At 38.9% G+C, this 25024-nt stretch overlaps 1 long non-coding RNA gene and 1 other non-coding gene across 2 annotated transcripts; one reads left to right on the top strand and one right to left on the bottom strand.

Annotated features, from left to right (window-relative positions):
* Nucleotides 1–2390: 2390 nt before the first annotated feature.
* On the bottom strand, nt 2391–16791 carry LOC147358390 (uncharacterized). The gene is made up of 3 exons (XR_015142238.1): nt 16546–16791; nt 14233–14392; nt 2391–2511 (listed from the first exon to the last, which is right to left on the bottom strand). It is a non-coding gene; the product is annotated as an uncharacterized LOC147358390 (long non-coding RNA).
* On the top strand, nt 3510–3612 carry LOC147358391 (U6 spliceosomal RNA). Its single transcript, XR_015142543.1, has one exon. It is a non-coding gene; the product is annotated as a U6 spliceosomal RNA (small nuclear RNA).
* Nucleotides 16792–25024: the final 8233 nt, after the last annotated feature.

Below are 25024 nucleotides of genomic sequence, written 5' to 3'. Positions count from 1 at the left end.
TTTCATTTCTCCTCTTTTCTTGGCTATTTGTAAGGCCTCCTCAGACAACCACTTTTCCTTCTGGCATTTCTTTTTCTTGGGGATGGTTTTGATCACTAGTTCCTATACACTGTTAGGAACCTCCATCCACAGTTCTTCAGGCACTCTATCAAATCTAATCGCTTGAATCTATTTGTCACTTCCACTGTATAATTGTAAGGGATTTGATTTAAGTCATACCTGAATGGCCTAGTGGTTTTCCCTACTTTCTTCAATTTAAGTGTGAATTTTGCAGGAAGGAGCTCATGATCTGAGCCAGAGTCAGCCCTAATTGTTGTTTGTGTTGACTGTACAGAGCTTCTCTGTCTTTGGCTGCAAAGAAGATAATCTATCTGATTCTGCTATTGACCATCTGATGATGTCTATATGTAGATTTGTCTTTTGGGTTGTTGTTAATAGTAACTATGACTGAGAAGTGGGATTATAGTACACTTTAACTTTCTGTTTTGTTTGGGTTTATAAAAATAAATATATTTTATTCAGATAATCAGTAGAGTATGTAACCAATCAGGAGAAAAAAATAACCTTATGATAACCTTTGAATACATGATTATCTACTGGTAAAATTTCTTCACTTAAAAAATATTTTTAGCAAAAAATTAATTGTACCAGAAACAGTACTAGATGCTTTCCTATACATTCTCTTAACTAACAGAACAACAAAAAACTGATTAACTATTTATCACAGAAATTATAAGGGAAATTCCAGTATAGAATGAGCTAGGTCTATCATCCAATTTTTAATATAATTAAAATATAAATGATATAAGCAACTATTAAGTATCTAAAAGACTGAACAATTATGTGACTCATTTAAAAGCACAATTTTAGGAAATATCATGCTCCACAAAAAATACTGTTGTTAATGAATTCTAATTCAAGGATTTAAGGAATGGAAGAATACTGTCACTTTTCCAGTTAGGGGAAATAGGCTAATCAATGACTAAAAGAGAGGAAGTATGCATAGCAGATCTGGGTATGTTCTCTTTAGTTCAGTCTCTCTCACAATATTTAAAGAATGGATTGACTTTCATACTGATTCTCTAAAATCCTGTATTGCACTAATTATATACACTCATACAGCAGACACACAAAGGCTTCTACGTGTATGCAGGCACGTAAAACCTGATCATTCCTATTGTTACAACAGCAGTACTTAACATGAGTTGATATAATTCCAAATTACATGGGCACTCATCTAAGCAAATTAGGAAGTGTTGCTTTTCCTGTATTTGCAAAACAAACCCAACATTTTAAAAACACAGCCTAACACTGTTTCAAGTTTTGAAATGAGGAAACAGATGACAGGCTTAAGGAAATCCCAGACTAGGTATTTATAAGTTCCAAAGATACCACAGTTGTTGTGCTTCTCTTAAAATGAGCCTTTTCTAAAGGAGAATTATGACAAATTAAGTGTGAGTGCATGAGCAGAGGCAGGAAATTTGATAAAGATCCAACAAATTAGGGAACAGTCCAGAAAACCTCTTGGGGGTTATATTCTTTACAAATAGTAAACATCTTTCTAAAAGTTCAGGCTCTTTAAAGAGCTCTCCGAAACTGGCATCATAGGAAGATGGCACCATTTAATACATGACATTTTTGTCATTCTTTTCTTGTCAAGATGAAAAATATTCTGAAAGCTAAAGGAAGTTAATTTGTAAACACTGAAAACAGGTGGTTTTTTTTTTTTTAATTTTAAATCTTGAGTCAGAGGATCAAAACTAACCTAACTCCTTACATATTATTTAATTTGCTACAATAGAAATTTGCTTTAAGATTTTACAGATCACAACTGCTGTAATGCCAACACAAACATCTGTAGTTCAGTAGGGTTTAACTCTTATCATATGTCACAGAAGTATTCTCTCTACTCCTGAAATAGTGGGTTAGATTACAGTTTTGCATCTGTCTGTGGGAATTATGTTACAAAAGGCCCAACTTTACAGAAACTTTATGTTTCGGTGCTTTCAAGTTCTTGATATAACAAGTGTTAAGGCTGGCATTCAGGAAGGAGACAAATTACTCAAAGTGACAAATATTAAGTAGAAAAGAGATGTGCACAGGTAATAAACAAATATTAAAAGTGTTATTTTATTTCATCACTATAAAAAGTATTTGTTTATTTAATTTTTGGCTGTGATGGGTCTTCATTGCTGCACAAGGGCTTTCTCTAGCTGCAGCCAGCAGGGGCTGTCTTTGCTGTCACGTGCAGGCTTCTCATTGCCCTGACTCCTCTTCCTGCAGAGCACAGGCTCTGGGCACACAGGCTTCAGCAGCTGCAGCACGTTGGCTCAGTAGTTGCGGTGCTCGGGCTCAGTTTCTCCACGGCATGTGGAATCTTTCCAGACCAAGGATCGAACCAGTGTACTTTGCACTGCAAGGTGGATTCTTAACAACTGGACCACCAGGGAAGCCTCATCACTGTAAAAATTTTGTATGTCCTTATATTAATAGGACACACAATTCACTGTGCTGTAAAGGAAAATATCATTTTAAATAAGGAAACTTCAACCAAGAATTCTTATTGAAGATCTATACAATTCTCTTTTCCCCTTATACTACACACATTCATAATAAGAAAGTGAAAAGTCAATATATAGAGATTTCAACCCAGGTTTTTTGTTTTTTGTTTTTTTTGGCCATGCACAGGGTCGACTGAAGCAACTTAGCAGCAGCAGCAGCAGCAGCAGCTTGGCTTCTTAGTTCCCTGACCAGGGATCGAACCTGGACCAGGCAGTGAAAGCACCAGTTCCTAGTCACTGGATTGCCAGGAAATCCCCTCAGTCCACTTTTAACATAAACTTTGGCTCAGCTGGTAAAGAATCTGCTTGCAATGCAGGAGACCTGGGTTTGATCCCTAGGTCGGGAAGATCCCCTGAAGAAGGGAAAGGCTACCCACTCCAGTATTCTGGCCTGGGGAATTCCAAGGGCTATACAGCCCATGGGGTCGCAAAGAGTCGAATGCAACTTTCACTTTCACTTTCGAAAAACTATGGAGTCATACACTGAAGACTTGCTTCCTTTGTATGAATATACAGCTCCCAACAAATCATTAGAAATCTTGATAGAATAAAAGCACAAAAGTATTTATCCTAGAGATATATTCTTACATTTTTAAAATAATATATATGTAAGTATGTTCTTTGTACTGTTGTTTAGGATTAATGTGGAAGATAAAGATTTATGGGTATATGAGTATACTCAAATATATAGAATATCTCTGAAGGAATAAATAAGAAACAAAAATTTTCTAAATGAAAATTTTTTTTGTAGTTACTGTATATGTACCAAGAAAGCTAATAGCTTAGGTTTTGGTTATATAGTTGTGTTTGTGTTTTTGTCTTCACTTTTTGTCCTCTCTCCAGAAAATTACCTGGGTAAGTAGGGACCAGAAGAAGAGAGACTTACTATTCATTGTATAGTCTTTTTCATCTTTTGAAGCAATTGCTTAAAAGGATATGCCTTTTTGCATGCTTCAGCAGCACGTGTACTAAAATTGGAATGATACGGCAAAGATTAGCATGGTCTCTGCACAAGGATGACACACAAATTCATGAAGTGGTCTGTATTTAAAAAAAAAAAAAAAAGATATGCCTTTGATTTCACAAAGAATTGATAACATTAATTTGATGATTGCAAAAGAGATCACCTGTTACAATTCCCACCCACCTGAGGATCCAGCTGAATTAAAGATGGGACGTAGCAGCAACTGATGGCTTGGAAAGAACAAGGAAAGTCTTTAAAAAACTGGTCACCTCGTGGAGTGCTCCTCTTATTTTTCAGTAATTTTGTCTCCTCAAAACCCTTTTATTCTCTATTCCACCCCCAAGAAATTCCTCCCTCTAATCTGCAGTGTAATAGAGGTGTTCTCCAAATTTTAAAACTGTAAAACACATTTTAGGTCAATATTTCATGTAGAATAAATTTAATTTTGACATACATTTATTTTATAAGCTCATTTACATTTACTTTTATCAAGTCAATCAAAAGGAACAATGAAGCCATTTTGACGAATGTGAAAAATGGAAATCAGAAGTTATGTATAATCATTTGCCTTGTATTTGTCTTTTCCTCCAATTATTATTTTTATTTTTTAAATTTTTGATTGGACTAGGTCATTCTTGCTGAGTAGGTTTTGCTCCAGTTGCAGCAAGCAGAGGCTACTCTCCAGTTGCCATTCGTGGGCTTCTCACTGTGGTGGCGTCTCTTGTTGCAGGGGATGGGTTCTAGGGCAAATAGACTTAAGTAGTTACAGAATTTGGGCTCAGTAATTGCAACTCCTGGGCTCTAGAACACAGGCTCAGTAGTGCGGTACAAGGGCCTAGTTGCTCTGTGGTATGTGGGATCCTCCTAGATCAGGGATCAAACCTGTGTCTCCTGCATTGGCAGGTGGATTCTTTACCACTGAGCCACCAGGAAAGCCCTCCAATTAATTTTTATACTTTGTTTTGATTACATAGTATCACAATACTCCTTATCACACAAATATATGGCTATAGAGAATAATAGGTTGTTTTTGTTTAATTTTTTTAAACAGCGTGCTTTGGAACTTTGAGTTGTTCTTTGATTAAAGGCATTCAGAAATGCAAAGATTTATAATAAGAAGGTTCTTTCTAAATTGTATCCCTGGGACTTCCCTGGTATGGTATCCACATACCAATGCAGGAGACATGGGTTCGATCCCTGACCAGTGAGGATTCCACATGCAGTGGAGCTACTAAGCCTGTGTGCCACAACTAATGAGCCTGTGCTCTGAAGCCCACGAGTTGCAACTATTGGAACTTGTGCTGTACAACAAGAAAAGCCACTGCAGCAACAAAGTCCTAGTCCCCCTCCCTGCACTAAAGAAAAGCCCACATGCAGCAACAAAGAACTCATGAGCTGCAACAAAGACTCAGCACAGTCCAAAAAAAAAATACCCTTCCCTGAAAGCCATAGGGTAGTTCCTGTCTTTTGACCCTAAGCTGCCTGTTCTCCTTATTTGACTCTATATGGGGCACCTTCTCCTTGGAAGAAAAGCTATGACCAACCTGGACAGCATATTAAAAAACAGAGACATTACTTAGCCAACAAAGGTCCATCTAGTCAAAGCTATGGTTTTTCCAGTAGTCATGTGTGGGTGTAAGAGTTGGACCATACAGAAAGCAGAGTTCTGAAGAATTGATACTTTTGAACGGACGGTGGTGTTCGAGAAAACTCTTGAGAGTCCCTTGGACTGCAAGGAGATCAAACCAGGCAATCCTAAAAGAAATCAGTCCTGAATATTCATTGAAAGGACTGATGCTGAAGCTGAAGCTCCAATACTTTGGCCCCTGATGCAAAGAACTGACTCATTGGTAAAGACCCTGATACTGGGAAAGATTGAAAGCAGGAGGAGAAGGTGACGACAGAGGATGAGATTGCTGGATGGCATCACGGACTCTATGGACATGGATTTGAGCAAGTTCTGGGAGTTGGTGATGGACAGGGAGGCCTGGAGTGCCGCGGTCCATAGGGTTGCAAACAGTCGGCCATGACTGAACGACTGAACTGAGGGCACCTTCCAGCAAACTCTGTGCTTTCCTTCACCACAACCCAATGTCAGTAGATTGGCAGCACATCAGGTGAACAGACCTGTTTGGTTCAGTAACAGAAACAGAACTCTGTTGGCAGTCTTCGTATTGCAGCTCTCCACTACGAGGGCCAGGACTTTCTCAGAGCTGTTCCATAAGCCAAAGTTCTTCCTGTCCAATTCTCAGTTCTTCCCTCCCACCTCTCAAAGGTCAGACCTTCGGCACAGGCTGACTTCTGTTTTCCCTCCTTTATCTTTCACAGGCCTTATCCATAATAAATCTCTTGCACTTCTAATTCTCAGCTGATATCTGCTTTCCTGGGATAGGAGCTAAAATATGCACATGAAAAATACATTCACTATTTTTATAATACATTCTAGTTCACCACCATCAAATACATAATATTCACTCATCTCTTTTTTATTTTCTTGTTTGGACCTTGAAAATTATGCCACTTATTCAGTCACAGCGATGTGTGTGTTCCTTGTTTGCCAGTTAATTCATGAAAAGGATACTCCCTGTAAGAAGTATTTTAAAGAATTGTTTCCCAAACAGTCCATTCCATTTTATCATTACTCAGTAGTTCTTTTCTTGGCAAAAGATACCTAAAACACTATACCATTTTTCATCATAAAAGTGATACAGCCAAGACATCCAGTTAGCAGAAAGCTTCTTTCCATTGAGACAACAGCCCAATTTGTTGAACAAGTGCTTACTATAAATTCAAAATGCTTATTACTGTTTTTTAAAATGTTGGAGACATTTATAAAGGTGGCTTCTTTATTTGCTGGTTGTGAATTCCACATTCTAAAACTGTCAAATATTTAGGATTCAACTCAAAAGCAGAATGTGAAAATCAGTAGTAATTAAATCAATTGAGAAAACATTTATCAGGGCTGCTTACCAAGACTTCACTTAGAATAGAAATTTCCAGCTCTTAGCAGAAACTGCAAATTTTCAGACATTGAAGCATCTTATGAGATCTGTTTGCCTGCCCATGTTCATGATAAGTAAAGGAACACATCTTCCAGGAAATAGCCTCATAGATCTTAAAAGCACAAGAAAGGAAAAGTGACATCATTCTTTCAATGGTACCCTACCAAAATTTCAGAGATAAGTTTTATATGAGTTTGTTTTTCTGACTGTTGAAAATAGGCTGGTTGCAACAGAGGTGTCAGATTGCTTCTCTCTGTGTCAACTTCAAGTTCAAATTTAGGAAGTCATTCTGCCTGAGAACATGTTGTGCAAATTAACCATAGACTTCTAAGCTGAAAATAAGTTTCAACAGGTCTAAATTTCGCCTAGGTTGTTCTTCTCCCCATTGCCTTTTGGTGCTTTATAAAGTTGATTGTTCCTCCCATGATTCACTAGGAGTAAAATAACATATCAAATTTGACATTTAGAAGAGAACTCTCCAAGAATGACATAGTGTTCTTGGTTTTCAATGTTTTGAATACTCTTTGCAATAGACTTTCCAATAAAATACTGATTTTATACTGATTTCCTACTACAGTTATTTTATTAAATTAGATAATGTGTGTAGCAAGACCCCGCAGGAATAGGAAAAACGACAGGTAAATATTGCTGAGCAGAAACTGTGACGCACACAACACGACTTGTAGAGGCGAGGAGTTACAAGAATGAGTGTACTCACAGTAGCAGAAAAGCTTGGGAGGACGGGATGGTTATGGCAGCTGTATAAACTCACTGGGGAATGTAAATAGGGAAGAGTGTGTTCTTTAAAAGCTGGAGCGTTTTGATAGAGGTTGTGGCAATATCCTTTCCTAGTTTCTCAACTTGTATGGGCTTGATCCTAGGAATCACGTTTGAAGACATATGTTATCGTCCCACTTTGTAAATGATTTGGTGACTAAGAAGGCAACAGCATCAAATCGTACCCCAGGGGTGCCTGGAAGAATTAGTGCAGCTTTCTGGCTTACTTAGGGCCATGGGAGAATTTGACTTAGTTTCCTGATTTTAACACAGAGAAGGCTGAAGTCAGTCTAAATCGTTTTAAGAGGTCATTTTTAGCTTTGGGTTCCTATGTCTCCTTTTGGAAATTACAGTATATTTTGAAGGTTTGTAATATGTTGCTGCTGCTGCTGCTGCTGCTGCTAAGTCGCTTCAGTCGTGTCCGACTCTGTGCGACCCCATAGAGGGCAGCCCACCAGGCTCCACCGTCCCTGGGATTCTCCAGGCAAGAACACTGGAGTGGGTTGCCATTTCCTTCTCTAATGCATGAAAGTGAAAAGTGAAAGTGAAGTCACTCTGTCGTGCCCAACTGTTAGCAACACCATGGACTGCAGCCTACCAGGCTCCTCCGTCCATAGGATTTTCCAGGCAAGAGTACTGGAGTGGGTGCCATTACCTTCTCCATCGTAATATGTTACTGCCAACTAAACGCTAAACAGAACTTTGCAGCAATATCTTCATTGATTTTGAACATCTGTAATTCGGATGTGAAGCCTGGTGCTAGCAGATCAGTCAGTTACACTTTCTTTAGGTGTATAAAAGATACAAGTTTTCCATAAAGATGAATAAAGAAAGGCATATCCGTGCTGAAAAGTCATTAGGGTCTCCCGAATTACAGGCAGACGCTTTAACCTCTGAGCCACCAGGGAAGCCCGAAAAGTCATTAGTATCTAGTAAATTAGCATGTTCTTCAGATCTGAAGGAACTGTAATTAAGTACCTAACATTTAATTGGATTTTCTCCAATTAGATTATATGTTATCATTTATAAAGAAATTAAGCAGCTTAAAATAATCAAAATAGTTTCATATAAATGAGTGCCAAGAAATCCTCAAATTAAAAAAAAAAAAGTTTGCTTCTATTCTAACATGGTCCTAAGTTTTTAATCTTTACTCGTTCTTCAAAGCCAATAGTACAGGTTCTACTCCTCCATTAAATCCCCTCCAAGGACTTTAGTTGCAGATTTCTTCCTTCTCTGTGTTCATTCTGAACATAGAGATTTTTATCTCTTAACTTAGCACTTAGTTATACTAGTGCAAGTCAGTTTAAGATTTCAAACTCTTTGGAAACTGGAGCCATTTTTTCTTGTATCTCAGTCAAAATTTAATACACACTTTTATAGCATTTAGTTTGTGTCAGAGGCATAGTAACATAATCCTGACAATAACCTTCTAAGGATAGATTTAACTATCCCCTTTTTAGAAATAAGGAAACTGAGGTAGAGATAATTGAATTCACAGCACACAGTGAGCAGGGTTTCAAACAAGGGAGTTGTCTGACAGAGCACAATCTCTGAACCACAGTGCTATACAAATATAAATACTAGTGCCTTGGAAACAAAATAAGTAAATAAATAAATGGTGCTTTGTTCTATTCTGAAAGAAAATTGTGTTTACTCAAACTAAAAACCTTTAAAGAGTCAGATCTTCAAATAATGAACGAGTAAAATATTCTCTAAATCAGTGTGATTATTATTATGTATTTTTTTTTTGTAGAGAATATACAGAACTATGTCTAAAGAAATCTTCTGAAGACTTTCCTGGCAGTCCAGTGTTTAAGACTCCATCCTTCCAATGCAAGGGCACAAGTTGATCACTGATCCAGGAACTAAGATCCCACATTGCCACACACAAAAAAAGTCTTTCGAAAATTGTTGCTTATTAATATTAGTAGAGATTGAATTTCAGATCCCAGACTCTCTAGAGTACTATTTTGTAAGGAAGCACTACTAAGTGAGAAACTCTTACATCCAAATATTATAAAACTTAAATGCCTAAACTGATTATTTGTTTGTAGGAATGTTAGTGAAAAATTACAAAGTGGGAAATTGCAATTCCATGTATGTAACTATCCTGTGAGTACTGGTAGAGAGGGTGAAAAAGCATGACCCAGTACTGAATATTTCCAGAATCTTTTCTGCTTCACATTTTGGTCATGTTCTATTTTTACATGAACCTCAGGGAATCAGGGCTGGGAAAAATGTCTCTAAGGATACATATCAGAGTAAGTTTTTCTGAAGTCAACAAGTACTTACTGAGTCTTTTGTGAAGCCAAACGCTGTACTAGGCACTCTGGACATTGCAAAAGAAGCCTATCGCCTAATTTTGTGTTTTTGTTTTTGTTTTTTAAGTTAAACATAATGGCTCCTAATGGCTCCTCAAACTCAGCTCTCTTTCTCATCAGGTGCCTCCCATGTTGGAGAGTTTCCCTAAATGTATATATATTTTTGCTATGTTTTGTTACTTTGAATTTTGTGTCATCTTATGTAGCAGTCATTAGAAGCCAGTGAAAAAATGGGGCCAGAAATGAGATCCTGTGATGACTTAAAGGATTATGACTCCAACTAGTACAGAGGGTCATTTGTAATTTAAATATATATAGGTTTTTTACTTTAAAACACTTTAGAGAACAAATTCCCCTAAATACGTTACTTGAGAAACTTGTGACCTTGCCTTCACATTATCTTTGAGTCCTCAACACTTCTTTCAAAAAAAACGCAAAAAATTAAAGGTAATTGCACAACATTGTGGTTTGAGAAACAATCTTGTTGTATGGTTTTAAAATTGCCTCTTCCTCTTTTTTTTTTTTAACATTTATGATGTCTACTCAGTAAAACTGAAGGAAACTTAAATTATAGTTTAGCATTCACACAAAGTTCAGGGTAAATTCCTTCCCTAAAATAATTATTAAATTCTTGTGGACTCATCAGGAGTTATAGGAAGAATTCAGGCTTTTATTTAAACACAGTATTTATAACATAAGCTCCTCCCAGTAGTGTACTCATTTGTTCATCTTTTCTTTGTTAAGTATTTATTTATAAAATCTCTGGTTATATTAACACAACATAATAAAGTCCTGATGAATCAAGTACTTACAAATTCTCAAACATCTATGAAGGAAGGTTAGAGAAAGTAAACAAAAGCATAATAAATTGGTAGCTGAACTTTGCTATGGTAAGGCTAACTGACTTAAAACAGATTATGAAGCAATATTGCAACATTATCATTCTACACTGATAGCTCATATATAAAATTATCATTAAAAAAATCTTTTAAAACCTGCAGTCTGGATGGCACAAAGTGCCAGAAGTGTTGTTTATGACTAGCAGCTCTTTAAAGTTCAGTCATTTCAACTTTCCTTCAGAGATACAGATTGACATTCCAGCCTCTCCCCTACCCTGCCCAGAAAGTTTCATACAGTATAAAAGTTTATGGAGTAACATCTTAAAATCCTTCTTCACTCCTACTTCAGTTCATAATTCCCATCTCAAAATTAAGCACAGTTAACATGTACATCTTTGCAGTTCTTTATTTATATATATACACGCACATAAACTTGAACTTTTTTTCCTTCACAAAAAGTTATTTTATGTTTAAAAAATTTGCAACATAGGAAACTTGCAAGTACATTAAAACAAAGAATTTTTCACCTTGAATCATTAGAGAGTGAGACCCTAATGATACCTCATTCAGATCAGATCAGTCGCTCAGTCATGTCGGACTCTTTGCGACCCCATGAATTGCAGCACACCAGGCCTCCCTGTCCATCACCAACTCCCGGAGTTCACCCAAACTCACGTCCATCGAGTTGGTGATGGCATCCAGCCATCTCATCCTCTGTCGAGCCATTTTCCTCCTGCCCCCAATCCCTCTCAGCATCAGAGTCTTTTCCAATGAGTCAACTCTTCACATGAGGTGGCCAAAGTACTGGAGTTTCAGCTTTAGCATCATTCCTTCCAAAGAACACCCAGGGCTGATCTCCTTTAGAACGGACTGGTTGGATCTCCTTGCAGTCCAAGGGACTCTCAAGAGTCTTCTCCAAGAACACAGTTCAAAAGCATCAATTCTTTGGCGCTCAGCTTTCTTCACAGTCCAACTCTCACATTACAAAGCAGTAATGTAAATTAGGAGTTTTTTTTAATTCTGTACATTTCCCATTCCTTGTCAAATCTCAATTCATTTCTTCATTTATTTATTTATAATAATATGAACTCACATTTTCCATTTTATTCAATGGTTCATTATCTGTTGTTCTGTTTAGTCTCTCAATCCGACTCTTTTCGACCCCATGGACTGAAGCACACCAGGCTTCCTTGTCCATCACCAACTCCCAGAGCTTGCTTGAACTCATGTCCATCAAGTCAGTGATGCCATCCAACCATCTCATCCTCTATTGTCTCCTTCTCCTCTGGCCTTAAATCTTTCCCAGCATCATGGTCTTTTCAAATGAGTCAGGTCTTCACATCAGGTGGTCAAAGTATTGGAGGTTCAGCTTCAGCATCAGTCCTTCAAATGAATATTCAGGACTGATTTCCTTTAGGATTGACCGGTTTGATCTCTTGTCAGTCCAAGGGACTCTCAAGAGCCTTCTCCAACACTACAGTTAAAAACCATCAATTCTTCAGAGCTCAGCGTTCTTCCCCCCCTGCAGCATGCCAGGCCTCCCTGTCCATCACCAGTTCCTGGAGCTTGCTTAAATTCTTATGTCCAACTCTCACATCCATACATGACTACTGGGAAAACCATAGCTTTGACTAGACGGACCTTTGTTGGCAAAGTAATGTCTCTGCTTTTTAATATGATGTCTAGGTTGGTATAGCTTTTCTTCCAAGGAGCAAGTGTCTTTTAATTTCATGGCTACAATCACCATCTGCAGTGATTTTGGAGCCCCAAAAATACAGTCTCTCACTGTTTCCATTGTTTTCCCATCTATTTGCCATGAGGTGATGGGACCAGATGTCATGATCTTAGTTTTCTGAATGTTGAGTTTTAAGCCAGCTTTTTCAATCTCTTGTTTCACTTTCATCAAGAGGCTTTTCAGTTCTTCTTTGCTTTCTCCCATAAGGGTGGTGTCGTTTTATTTAGATGCTTAATTTTTCCCAGTTTGGCCAATGGGAAATCATTCACTCTGGCTTCTGTGTCTTTTTGAAATGTCTCTGTATTCTTTGGGCTTCCCTGGTGGCTCGGGTGGTGAAGAATCTGCCTGCAATGTGGGAGACCTGGGTTTGATCCCTAGGTTGGGAAGATCCCCTGGAGGAAGGCATGGCAACCCACTCCAGTATACTTGCTGGGAGAATTCAATGGACAGAAGAGCCTGGCAGACTACAGTCCATGGGGTCCCAAAGAGTCAGACATGACTGAGTGACTTTCACCTTCACTTGCTTTGTAAGGTTAATATGGTCCAGGAACATCTTTTACTTCCTCTGCACCAGCCGTGCAACCAGCCATTTCTTCAAGGAATTTTGGTTCCCTTTAGTAGAAAATGGTATTGAGAAACAATAGTTGGGTACCAGATGTGCTCCTTTCTTGTGAATGTTGCTGCTCAGTTATAGTCCTCAAAAACAAAATCAGTTGTTGTTCTAGTGTTTACAATATACATTTTTAACTAATATAAGTTCACTTTCAAATCACACTGTTCTGTTCCATGTATAACACTGCTGCTGCTGCTGCTAAGTTGCTTCAGTCGTGTCCGACTCTGTGCGACCCCAGAGATGGCAGATATCCTATAATAGTTTTCTTAATTCTTCCCTCCTATCCTTTGTGACATTTCTGTCATTTATTTCACTTGTTTATATGATATGACCATTCAATACATTGTTACTATTATTGCTTTAAACAAATTGTTATTTATTAAATCAATTTCAAAAGAAAAATAAAATATTTTATCATGACTTAATCTTTTTCTAACGATCTTCCTTTCTTTATGTAGATCTAAATTTCTGACTTATGTAGTTTTCCTTTTACTGAGAATTTTTTTTCCACATTTCTTACAGGGTAAGTCTTCTTGCATAAATTCCCTCAGTTTTTATTTGTATGAGAAAGCATTTATTTCTCCATTACTTATGAAGGATAATTTCACTGGATATTACCACTATATTATTCACTGTTCACTCTATTCATTAGGTTCATATTTTTTTTTCATTTTTTTATTTTTCACACTTTACATATTTCACTGCACTCAATTCTTTCTCCGGAGAAGACAGTGGCATCCCACTCCAGTACTATTGCCTGGAAAATCCCATGGACGGAGGAGCCTGGTGGACTGCAGTCCATGGGGTCTCTAAGAGTAGGACACGACTGAGCGACTTCACTTTCACTTTTCACTTTCATGCACTGGAGAAGGAAATGGCAACCCACTCCAGTGTTCTTTGCCCGGAGAATCCCAGGGATGGGGGAGCCTGGTGGGCTGCCGTCTATGGGGTCGCACAGAGTTGGACACGACTGAAGCGACTTAGCAGCAGCAGCAGCAGCAGCAGCAGCAGTTCTTTCTTTCATGGTTTCTGTTGAAAATTCCTCTATAGCTAAGGTGATTTTCCCCCCTGCTCTGGCTTCTTTCAAAATTTTCTCTTTGTCTTTAGTTTTCCACAGTTTGAATATGAAATGCCTATGCGTGATTTTTTGCTCCTCTTAGTTGACTCCAACACCCCACACCAAGACTCCTCCCCAGGTAAGCACTTTGTTTGGGTTTTGACACCTTGGGCCAGGCTACTTCTAAATTCAGAAGCCTTCCTCCCCCATTCAGGCCTGCCTCTCCTCAGTGGGCCACCCACCTAAGCGTGGACAATTTCCTCAGCCCACTTGGGCTCCAACACTCCACTTCAGGTTGCCCCTCTGCACCTTCCTTGGGCTCTGATGCCCCACACCAGGTCACCCCCAAAAGTTGATGCTCACCTTGTCCTCTACCCCTGAACCAGGACTTCCTCTACAGAGATGCTTTTGCCACCATACTTGGGCTTCCATACTCTCCATCAGGGCACAGACCCATGTGGTGGACTCCTTCCATTCTGGCAGGAACGTTCCAGAAGTGATCTTGTTTTCTTCCTACTCCATCCTGTCCAGAGATACCTGATTTCAATACGTCCCATTATGAATGATGTTAACTTGATCACTTGAATAAAATGGTATCTGCCACACTTCTCCACTATAAACTTTTTCTCCTTCTCTAACTAATTCATATTTTAGGAATACTAGGCAAATGTCTCATTCTTCATCAAACTTATGGTTTAAACAATGATATATCTATACACTTTCGTATCTTATTCAATAGATTGTAATATGTCATTTTCATTATTTATTTTGATGCTTAAATTTCTCCAGATTTGGCCATTGCGAGCCCCTTCAAGCTGGCCTCTGCATCCTTTGACATGTCCCCAACATTCCTTGGCTACTTCCTTACTTTCTGACACAATAAGATATCCTGAGATCATTTTGTTCTTTCTCTTTGCCAGACCTAGAAATAGCCATTTCCTTAAGAAGTCCTAATTCTTTTTAGTGGAGAATACTATTTAAAAATCAGGATCAAGCCACTAGACACGCACATTGCTGTTGAGGGGTCATGATTCCTACATTCTCTCAGTGGACAGAATACATGATATGTATATATGTAATGTATGTGTATGTATATACTTATATATATGCATATATTTATTTCTCATTTATCTGTCTATAATATACATATATAATTTATACTGAGATATAGTACATATAACTTAAAATTCACCATTTTAAAGTGTATAATGTAATGGTTTTTAATATATTCTTCATAGTCAGAACACTGACATGAATCACAACAATATCTTTTTGGATCTACCTTTCAGAGCAATGAAAATAAAAACAAAAATAAACAAATAAGGCTTAATTAAACTTAAAAGCTTTTGCACAGCAAAGGAAACCATAAACAAAATGAAAAATCCCACAGAATGGGAGAAAATATTTGCAAATGAAGCAAAGTGACAAGATATTAATCTTCAAAATACACAAACACTTCATGTAGCTATATATCAAAAAATAACTCAATAAAAAAATGGGAAAAGATCTAAATAGACATTTCTTCAAAGAAGAAATACAGATGGCCAACAGGCACATGAAAAGATGCTCAACATCACTAATTATTAGAGAAATACAAATCAAAACCACAATGACTTATCACCTCACATTGGTCAAAATGGCCATCATCAAAAAGTCTATAGACAATAAACAGTAGCAAGGGTATGGAGAATAGGGTTCCCTCCTACAATGTTGGTGAGGATATAAATTGGTACAACCACTATGGAGAACAGTATGGATATTCCTTTAAGAAGTAAAAATAGAACTGCCATGTGATACAGCAATCCCACTCATGGGCATATATCTCGAGAAAACCGTAATTCAAAAAGATACATGCACTCCGATATTCACTGCAGTGCTGTTTACAATAGCCAAGACATGGAAGCAGCCTGGATGTCCGCTGACAGAGGGATATATACAATGGAATATTCAGTTCAGTTCAATTGCTCAGTCGTGTCCGACTCTTTGTGACCCCAACAATGGAATATTACTCAGTCATAAACAAAAAATAAAATATTCTTTTTGCAGCAACATTGAGGGAACTAAAGATTGTCATACTGAGTGAAAGTAAGTCAGAGAAAGGCAAATATTGTATGATGTCACTTATTGCAAAATCTAAAAAAAGGGTACAAATGAACTCATTTACAAAACAGAAACAGACTCACGGACTTCAAAAACAAACTTACATTTGCCAAAATGGATGTGGAAGGGAGGAATAAGTCAGGAATTTGGGATTCACAAACACACACTACTGTATGTAAAATAATCAATAAAGATGTACCATACAGCACAGGGAACTGTATTTAGTACTCTAATAACCTATATGTGGAAAGAATCTGAGAAAGAATTCATGTGTGTATATGTATAAATGAATTACTTTGCTGTGCACCTAAAACTAACACTACATTGTAAATCAACTGTAAAATAAAATAAGTTTTTTAAAAAATTAATTAATTAATAAAACTCAGTCCCAGTTTACAGAGAAGGCAATGGCACCCCACTCCAGTACTCTTGCCTGGAAAATCCCATGGACAGAGGAGCCTGGAAGGCTACAGTCCATGGGGTCACTGAGCGTCGGACACGACTGGGCGATTTCACTTTCACTTTTCACTTTCATGCATTGGAGAAGGAAATGGCAACCCACTCCAGTGTTCTTACCTGGAGAATCCCAGGGACGGGGGAGCCTGGCGGGCTGCCGTCTATGGGGTCGCACAGAGTTGGACACGACCGAAGTGACTTAGCAGCCGCAGCAGCAGTCCCAGTTTAAAAAAATTCTTTATATTGTGCAGCCATCATTACTATCTAATCTAATTTCAGAACATGTATGTATATACATATGCTGAAGAAGCTAAAGTTGAAAGGTTCTATAAAGAACTACAAAACCTTCTAGAACTAACTCCCAAGATGTCCTTTTCATCGTAGGGGACTGGAATGCAAAAGTAGGGAAGTCAAGAGACATCTGGAGTAACAGGCAAGTTTGGCCTTGGAGTACAAAATTAAGCAGGACAGAGGCTAATAGTAAGTTTTGCCAAGAAAATGAGCTGGTCATAACAACCACGCTCTTCCAACAACACAAGAGACGACTGTACACATGGACATCACCAAATGGTCAATACAGAAATCAGATTGATTATATTCTTTGTAGCTGAAGATGGAGAAGCTCTATACAGTCAGCAAATACACGACTGGGAGCTGACTGTGGCTCAGATCATGAACTCATTGCAAAATTCAGACTTAAATTGAAGAAAGCAGGGAAAACCACTAGGCCATTCAGGTATGACTTAAATCAAATCCCTCGCGATTTTACAGTGAAAGTGACAGATTCAAGGGATTAGATCTAATAGAGTGCCTGAAGAAATGTGGACAGAGGTTTGTAACAATGTATAAGAGGTGATGATCAAAACCATCCCCAAGAGAAAGGAATGCAAAAAGGCAAAATGGTTGAGGAGGACTTATAAATAGCTGAGAAAAGAAGAGACATGAAAGACAGAGGAGAAAAGGAAAGATAAAACCTATCTGATGAAAGAGTTCCAAAGAATAGCAAGGAGAGATAAGAAAGCCTTTTTAAGTGAATAATGCAAAGAAATAGAGGAAAACAATAGAATGGAAAAGACTAGAGATCTCGTCAAGAAAATTAGAGATAGACTTAATAAAGTCTTAATACTAATGGAGCTCATTAAAAGATGATTGCTGTAGAAAGAATAGAGTAAGGGAGATCTGGTATATTGGAGGCGTAGAGGCAGGCTACAGTGTTGCCGAATGATCAGAGGTAGCCTTATGGCAAAGGTGACATGTGAGCAAAGATTTGAAGAGAAGGAATGAACCACGTGGACATATGGGTGAAAGGTATTGCAAGAAGAGGAGAGCTAGGTCCTAAGGCGAAAGCACCAAAACAGGAGAATGACTGGTACTGGTATCAACATCAAGGATGTTAATGTGGCTGTGGCTGAGTGAAGTGACTGAAAGGGAGAAAAGTAGGAGATAATGTCTTAAAAGCCAGGGGAGCACAGATGATGTTTAGCCTTTTGTCCATTGTTAGGACTCCAGCTTTTATTCTGAGTATGATGGGAAGGTACTGGAGAATTTCAAGCAAAGGAGAAACGTGATCTGACAGACTTTAAAGGGATGCCTCTGAATATTTTCCGTGTGTTGAGAATAGACTAGAGAGGCAAATATAAAACCAGGAAAGTCAGCAAGGAGCCCACTGTAGTCATTTGGGCACAAAATGGCTGGGACCAGGGTGCTAGCAGTGGAAGAGGTGAGAAGTGGACAAACTCTGCGCATATTTTGAAGATAAAATTGGCAGGATGTCCTGATAAACTGGATGTATGACTCACAGGGCTTTATTCTGAGCAATTTGAAGGATGATGTTGCCATCAACTGAGAGATGACTGTAGGCAGAGCCAGTTTGGAAAAGAATATTAAAAATTTCATTTTGAACTTGGAGAAGGCAATGGCAACCCACTCCAGTACTCTTGCCTGGAAAATCCCATGGACGGAGGAGCCTGGTGGGCTGCAGTCCGTGGGGTTGCTAAGAGTAAGACACGACTGAGCGGCTTCACTTTCACTTTTCACTTTCACGCATTGGAGAGGGAAATAGCAACCCACTCCAGTGTTCTTGCCTGGAGAATCCCAGGGACGGGGGAGTCTGGTGAGCTGCCGTCTCTGGGGTCACACAGAGTCAGACACAACTGAAGCGACTTAGCAGCAGCTCACCAGGCTCCCTCGTCCCTGGGATTCTCCAAGCAAGAACACCGGAGTGGGTTGCCATTAGCAGCAGCAGCATTTTGAACTTGCTGAGTTTGAGGTGCCTGTAAAACATTCAAGAAGATATGTCAATTATCTGGTTGGCAAAATAATTCAGTAGTTTTATACATAAGTCTTAACTAAGGATACAGAATGCATGTTCAAGCCTTTAATTCAGTGCCTGGAAAATGTTAAATGCTCACTATGTTAGCTATAATGATGATATTTTCATCACTCACCTTGGAAAGCACATTGACTCCCAATTTAACTATTCGATCCCTTTACTTCAGCTAAAATAAAATTGGGTTTTTTACCACGTCACGTTGATTTTTATTTATAGCACAAATGAAATAGTACAGCATTAGAGCAAAATTTAAAAAGAAATGAAAGCCTCAGGGCTTCCCTGGTGGCTTGGTGGTAAAGAATCTGCCCCTCAGTGCAGGAGACATGGAACGGGGAAGATCCCACATGCCTTGGAGCAACCAAGACCATGTGCCATTACAATTAAGCTTGTCCTCTAGAGCCCAAGGACCGCAACTACTGAGCCCCTGCACCCTAGAGCCTGTGCTCCAAAATAAGAGAAGCCACCACAAAGAGAAGCCTGCACACTGCGATTAGAGAGTACCAGCTGCTCACCACAACCAAAGAAAAGCATGCGTGACAATGAAGACCCAGCACAGCCAAAAATAATAAGTAAATAAAATTATAAAAAAAAGAAAATCTTTGACTCATACTCTGACTGTCTTACCATACTTCTTGTCTCATTTTAAAAGCATAATTTAAAATGGTTGAATCATGTTGTATGTACACGTACGTATCCTGGTTACTTCAAGTAACATTATTCCCTAAGCTATTTTCCAAGTTGCTCCATAATTTCCATATTTATAATTTGTAGTGGTTGCAAAATAATCCATATTTACTCGTCCACTTTTGTGTTGTTGCACATTTGACTGTTTGTCAACCTAGCACTCTTATAAGAAGGGTATATTGCCAAGATCAGAATTACTGGGTCAAAAGCTATGAACATTTTTGTAACTCTCAATATATAATACCAAATTGTGAAATACAATGCCAAAGGTTGGATTTTTTCATAAGAAAAAAGAAAGCATAAACTCAACACACGAAACTAGAGTAATTTACAAAATAGGTTTCTTAATTCCCTTCTAACAAAACTCTATCCAAAGATATTTTTAGTTGGACTACTTGATCACCGTGGTACATTTAAACTTTAGTCTACATTAGGACTGGTTTGCTGCTCGATACGGTGATTGTATTGATATAACTTTTTTGTCATTTGTACTAGAATTGATTTAAAAATCATTTTATATTAAAAGACTCATATTTTCCTCTTTATATCCTTACTCTCTTATTCATATGTTCTAGTTTTAGGTCTGACTCCAGCTCTTTTAATGTACCAGGGGAATAAACACTGATTTAATCTGGCTACACCCCATCACACTGGCCTAGGTTAGCTATTCAAAAGTATTTAAGAGGTAGAATTAACTGTCTTCAGTAATTAACCAAACATCTAATCCCTCTCCTCTTTAAGAGTGAAGAGAGGCAGATTTGAAGTTGGGTAGTGTTCTTGCCTGGAGAATCCCATGCCTGGCAGGCTACAGTCCATAGGGTCGCAGAGTCAGACACAACTGAGCGACTGAGCAAGCACGCAGGCACTGAAGTAAAAACCAGACAAGCTGGTTTAGACTTGGGTAGTTATGCCTCCCGGAGAAGGCAATGGCACCCCACTCCGGTACTCTTGCCTGGAAAATCCCATGGACAGAGGAGCCTGGTAGGCTGCAGTCCATGGGGTGGCGAAGAGTCGGGCACGACTGAGCAACTTCACTTTCACCTTTCACTTTCATGCATTGGAGAAGGAAATGGCAACCCACTCCAGTGTTCTTGCCCGGAGAATCCCAGGGATGACGGAGCCTGGTGGGTCGCACAGAGTCGGACTCGACTGAAGCGACTTAACAGCAGCAGCAGCAGCAGTTATGCCTCCAGGTAACAGCAGGCACAAACAGTAGGAATAAATAGTAAAAGCCAGTATTTTGGTTTATTCTAGCCACAATACTGTTGCTTAACAAACTATCCCAAAACTCAGTGGTTAAATCCCCAATTATTGTTCTTTCTTTTCCCTTCCCTTCTCTTCCCCCATCTTCTTTAGTCATTTCAGTCCTGAGGCTGTTAGGTAGGTCTGAGCAAGTTGGTATCTATGTTAGGCTGAGTTTGGGGAAGCCATGGCAGCCAGAGCAAGGTCTGACCAAGGTGAGTGGTGGAGCATGAGTAAGGTGAAGAGGGTGTCTGCATGGGATGTGGTCTAGTTGGGGAGTCAAAGCCTGAGCAGGGTAAAAGAGCTTCTCCAGGTAGACGGAGTTGTGACAGAGATGGGGGATGAATTACATACAGGGGGTTCATAAAATGATATTGAGAATAATGAGAGAATAGGTACAACTATAGAAAGACGAAAACTAGAGTAAATCCTATGCTATTGGACTGGAGTTGGGTGTGTCAATGTGAATTCATGGTTCATATGTACATATTTTTGTTGTTCAGTCACTCAGTTGTGTCTGACTCTTTGCAACCCCATAGACTGCAGCACGCCAGGCTTCCCTATTCTTCACCATCTCCCGGAGTCTGCTCAAACTCATGTCCATTTAGTCAGTGATACCGTCCAACAATCTCATCCTCTGTTGTCCACTTCTCCTGACTTCTCCTGATATCCACTTTCCCAGCATCAGGGTCTTTGCAAATGAGTCAGTTCTTTGCATCAGGGTGGCCAAAGTATTGGAGCTTCAGCTTCAGCATTGGGCTTTGCAATGAATATTCAGGGTTGATTTCCTTAAGGATTGACCGGTCTGATCTCCTTGCTGTCCAAGGGACTCGTAAGAGTCTTCTCCAGCACCACAGTTTGAAAACATCAATTCTTTGGCCCTCAGCCTTCTTCATGGTCCAACTCTCACATCCATACATGACAAGTGGAAAAGTCATAGCTTTGACTATATGGACCTTTGTTGACAAAGTGATGTCTTGACTTTTTAATACACTGTCTAGGTTTATTGTAGCTTTTCTTCCAAGGAGCAGGGGTCTTTTAATTTCATGTCTGCAATCCCAGTCTGCAGTGATTTTAGAGCCTGAGAAAATAAAATCTGTCACTGTTTCCATTGTTTCCCCATCTATTTGCCATGAAATGATGGGACTGGATGCCATGAACTCTTTTGAATGTTGAGTTTTAAGCCAACTTTTTCACCCTCATCAAGAAGCTCTTCAGTGCCTCTTTGCTTTCTGCCATTAGAGTGGTATCATCTGCATGTCTGAGGCTGTTGATATTTCTGTCAGCAATCTTGAATCCAGCTTGTGATTCATCCAGCCCAGAATTTCACATGATGTACTCTGCTTATAAGTTAAATAAGCAGAGTGACAATATACAGCCTTGTCATACTCCTTTACCAATTTTGAACCAGTCCATTGTTCCATGTCCATTTCTAACTGTTGCGACTTGCCCTGCATACAGGTTTCTTAGGAAACAGGTAAGGTGATACGGTATTCGGATCTAAGAATTTTCCACAGTTTGTTGTGATCTACACAGTCAAAGGTTTTAGCGTAGTCATGAAGCAGAAGTAGATATTTTTCTGGAATTCCCTTGCTTTTTCTATGATCCAACAAATGTTGGAAATTTGATCTCTGGTTCCTTGACCTTTTCTAATCTGTAATTAGTTATTCTGTTAGCTACAGCCAAAAGTCTTCTAACTGATATAGTGTGACACCATTAAAAGTCTATCACATTTTTTATAGAACAATATGTATCTTGATTATTAAATATTAGATATTTAGTGCCACCAGCTTCTTGTTCACAAAAAGCTTTGTTTGTTGAAATGGCGAGAAAATACTGTGAACTCATGAGTATTATAAGTGAATAGGCTCCAAAATAAACACATACACACCAAAATGTACTTCATATGCATATTCAAATGTACTCTATAAATATATTCATCTTTTAGAAGTCACTTAAGAAAGTGAAAAAGACATTTAGTTCCTAACCCTGTCAAACCTATATTATTAGATCTTTTGGTCTTCAGAGCTCCTTATTACTTTTTTTCTAAATCTTATCTCCTCTCTTAAAGCTATTTCATTGATTTCTTTGTTTTCAAAAATATCTTTATTGCTTTAAATGTTTTCGTCTTTTTAAAAATACCTTTTTACAATTATTAAATGACTTCATCCTTATTGTAAAATATGCAAACAATAAAGATATATACAGGGAGTTCCCTGGTGATCCAGGGGTTGGGACTCAGCATTTTCACTGCCGCAGCTCAGGTTCAGTCCTTAGAGGAGGAACTAAGATGGTACAGACCAAAACAAGAGAAATATACAGAACAAAATATAAAAACCATTCGTTATCTACCTTCAAATCCTTCTTTTTCCTCCAGAGATAAAATTTCTCCCCACCCACACATACATTATGGAAACTTTTCTTATGTCATTAAATATTCTTTGAAAATATTATTTTATGATTTTATAATAACCCATTGTGTGAATATGCCACAATTAACTTAATCAGTACCATATTTTGTATACTTGTTTCCAAGTTAAATAATGCTGTCATCAACAAATCTTTTTACATATATCTGAGTGTTCTTGCCTGGAGAATCCCAGGGACGGGGGAGCCTGGTGGGCTGCCGTCTATGGGGTCGCACAGAATCGGACACGACTGAAGTGACTTAGCATAGCATAGCATAGCATAGTGAAGTTTTGGAGAAGGCGATGGCACCCCACTCCAGTACTCTTGCCTGGAAAATCCCATGGACGGAGGAGCCTGCTAGGCTGCGGTCCATGGGGTCGCTGAGAGTCGGACATGACTGAGCGACTTCACTTTCACCTTTCACTTTCATGCATTGGAGAAGGAAATGGCAACCCACTCCAGTGTTCTTGCCTGGAGAATCCCAGGGACAGAGAGCCTGGTGGGCTTCCGTCTATGGGGTCGCAGAGTCGGACACGACTGACTCAACTTAGCAGCAGCAGCAGCATCTTTTCCCTAAGATAAGACATTGACTCACGAGCACAAAAATATTGGCACATGTCACCAAATTGCCCCTCAGCAATACAGTACAGTCTCACTACATATAATCTCATGTGAATTTAAGCAGGCTGTTCTTCCTTCCCGTTCAGGACTGCTGAGCGCTGTAGAGTGCCTGTAGAGTACCTTACACTGAAGACCTGTAATACTTCTATCATACTAAAATTGTATTTTATCCTCTCAAAAGTATTTGCCAAAAAAGTGGTAGTATCTGGCACCCATTGTTTTAATTTGCATTTAATTAATGGGGAGGTAGATTATGCCATTCACTCTTTCATTCATACATTTAACTAATACTTACTGAGTACTTATTAAATGCCAGCACTATATTTGGTTTCAATATTGTACAAACAAGGGCTTCCCAGGTGGTGCTAGTGGTAAAAAACTTACTTGCCAACGCAGGAGACATAAGATATGTGGGTTCAATCCCTGAATTGGAAAGATTCCTCGGAAGATGGCATGGCACCCCACCCCAGTCCATAGGGTCGCAGAGTCAGACACAAATGAAACGACTTAGCATGCATGCATGATACAAACAAATGATACAAATATAAAATAAGGTCAGACCCTGCCCTGGGGTACATAGCAGGGCACCCTAAAATGAATGGCAATGCAAGGCATTGTCTGAGAATGTACATACTTGGGGGTGAGAATGGAAGAGTTGGGACAAACAACAGATTGTTACCATAAACATCTGATTACACTATAGGAGATGTCTTAAGCCAACGCTGTCCCAGCTTTTATTGCTAAGATAGAGGAAAGTGAATATGTAGTTCTGATAGTCTGAGGTTGGGATGGAGAAGGGAAGGGGTAGGGGAAAGGAGAGGCATACAGAATATCTAGGAACTAGAACTCTAAGTCACAAACTTTATCCCAAACATTCAAGAATATTTTGTATTTTATTCTATGATACCTCCACATTTAATATGAATTTGAGATATTTTAGATCACTTAACATTTAGAAAAATTGAGGGTTCTAAAATATACTCCCTTTTTGCCCTATTGCTTCTCCATCACATCACTGCATATTTTGAGGGATATTACTGCTGTGGGCGGCCAACCCCAGTTGATGAAGCACAAAGTTAATATGCCACCAGAGCTGAGATCACCCTAAGGAGCTGCTGGATAATGTCCACTCCCCTTTTTAAGTTCCTATACAGTCAAATAATTGAAGTAAGGAGTCCCTAGTAGGGAAAGAGAAGTGGAGGCTACTAGCATGGTTGGGATACAGAAGCAAAGGACAATATTGGGGAGGGTGAACACAGAGCCTCTAAGCCAGCCTCAGGTAAGCATATCAGACTCCAGGGACAGGGACCT

The sequence above is a fragment of the Bos grunniens genome, chromosome 15 (genome assembly GCF_055505025.1).
Source record: "Bos grunniens cultivar Pamir isolate PY7600 chromosome 15, Bosgru_T2T1.0, whole genome shotgun sequence".
NCBI classification, from domain to species: domain Eukaryota; kingdom Metazoa; phylum Chordata; class Mammalia; order Artiodactyla; family Bovidae; genus Bos; species Bos grunniens.
Note: the sequence above shows the minus strand (reverse complement) of the source record. Positions and strands in the feature narration are given on the sequence as shown.